Source organism: Pinus tabuliformis, chromosome 2_1 (assembly GCF_031772625.1).
Source record: "Pinus tabuliformis cultivar Carrire ecotype Pingquan chromosome 2_1, CPIR1, whole genome shotgun sequence".
Lineage (NCBI taxonomy): Eukaryota > Viridiplantae > Streptophyta > Pinopsida > Pinales > Pinaceae > Pinus > Pinus tabuliformis.
Window position 1 is genome coordinate 973,772,086 of NC_142299.1, and position 2,283 is coordinate 973,774,368.

Consider the following 2,283-nt stretch of genomic DNA (forward strand, 5'->3'; position numbering starts at 1 on the left):
GATCTGCTTGAGATTGCAACTTTGTTCCGCCTTTGTGTTGTCAACAACCTTCCTCTTCCATTCGTTGCATCGGGTATGCTGCCTTCAGCTGATGTTCATGATGTTGCTTGCTGTGATGACACTGTTGTCATATATTGATGTCTTTGTCTATGAACAACTTGATGTCTTCATGGGTAGGCAATTCCATAGACACTTAATTGACTACAACCCCAAGTGTGCTCTAGACGGTGTCTTTGACTCTACTCTCTTGGAAACTATTGTACCTATATTTTTGAGACATGGCAACACTCATGGTAAGAAATCCATCCGTAGAAAACCAAAATGAACCTGAGAACTGAATTGCAACATACTTGTGTGACTGATCATGAAGGTTATGCAATTTCTGCCAAGAGGTCAAGAGACTAGTTGCCAAGACTGCGCAAGGCACAGTCTGAACTGCTGGGAGGCTGATTGATTGCAGGGACTGTGCAATGCATAGTCCAGTCTAGCTGCTGACTACTAGAGTTGAGCAATGCAAGACTAGAGGACAATCACTGGGCAGAAATGCACATTTCCTGAGAGGAAGACAAAGCCTTCCCTCTCATGATTGCATAATGTTGTCTTGGTGAGGCAGAGTCCAGGCCAAGGCTGCCCAAACTCACCGACAGACAACTGAAAGTGAATGTGAATGTGAATGCATTATGATACTGAGTGTAAGCATAACTGAATGATCGTGCATGAAAATAGTGAATGAAAGATTCAAAAAATAGAACAACATGTATGTGGGTAAGGTGAGTCACCAAATCGGAGAGCATTCGTGAAAAATAGTTTCATGCATGTGAAAGTAGTGAGATGTTAACGAAAACTGAAGTGGTGCTAGTACAAGCTAGTATGTATCAAAATGATAGAAATCACTCACTAGAATCAAGCAGACAACTTTCATACGAAGCGAAACACAAGAAGCATCATAAATGCAACATAAGACATGGAAGGCGAGCTTACCCCAAAACAATTGAGCTAAATGGACGACTCCTAGATGCAATGTGGGATGTTAGAGCTACAAGGTTGATGTGAGGAATTAGCTCTACAACATCCGGTTCATGACTTTTGATAAAATTGAGGTTGCAACGTGCATGCCACAAATCTAGGGAAAGAGACATTTGGTGGGAGGTTTCTGAAATGATACTTGTATGTAACCTCCAAATGATAAAAATAGATCCCTGAAACAAGGGATGCCTTTGCATGCTACCTTGGGAGAAGAAGCCCATGCATGCAAGTCTGTTTTGCTCGGTCCCAGAGGGAATGGATCAACTCAGTTGCACATGCAAGAGACTGCTCAACTGTTGGGAGAAAATGTGCATTTCTGGCTGGGAGCTAGGATGGCTTCTTAGAATATTTACACAATTTCTTGATAGAGCAGCTGACTCCTACCCAGATTTGCACAAATTCTGAGCTGAGTAGCCCAACTGGGAAGGATTGCACAATTTTCTGGGTGAAGCTCACTCAACAAAATTGCACAATTCTGGGGCCCAGTAGGCTGTCAGTCAGGATTGCGCAATTTCTGGAGGGAAGGCTAGTTTCCCTCTAGATTTGTACAAATTCTTGAAGGAGATGCTCAGCCTACTGCTGGACCAAGTCTGGATGAATAGCTTGTGAGGGTAATGCAACAAGGTTTGATCGACGAGCTATCCTTCTACAAGAAAATCACTAGAGCTTATGTACTTGATGAAGCAAGACATGCTACCGTGAAGGTTGGTAGGGAAGCTCCCAAACAAAGATAAGGAAAAATTTGGGAGGGTGGTTGTAGCCACTACAACACTTGGTGACACACAAGTAGAACTCTAGCTCTCTTAATGGACCTTTTTGGTGAAAAGAAAGTCTAACACCAATGGAAGTATTGTTTAGTTCTCAGCTCCTTTTGGTTTCCACACTAGCTTGATTGTAAGATGTAGCATCTACCAAGCTCTTGGTCGATTGACACACATTCCAAGCCAAGGAAACACAGTTGTTTCGATTGGGGTTGAGGGGTACATTCGTGCACAAGCAGTATAGTTGTTAGAGTCTTAATTTCATCTTGGTGTTGCTCCGCTGACAGTAAGCCTGGACAGTACCCCGGCGGAGTCACATAGGAACACAAGCATGGCTCCGCTACCAGTGAGCCCGATCAGTACCTCAGCAGAGTTACTTGCATCACCTCTCTAGGCAAGAAGCCTTTCTCCTCTTTTGCCTTATATATTTTCATTTTTTTTTATTCATTTTTTTTTTCACTTTTTCATTTTTTCATTTTTCATTTTCATAACTGTG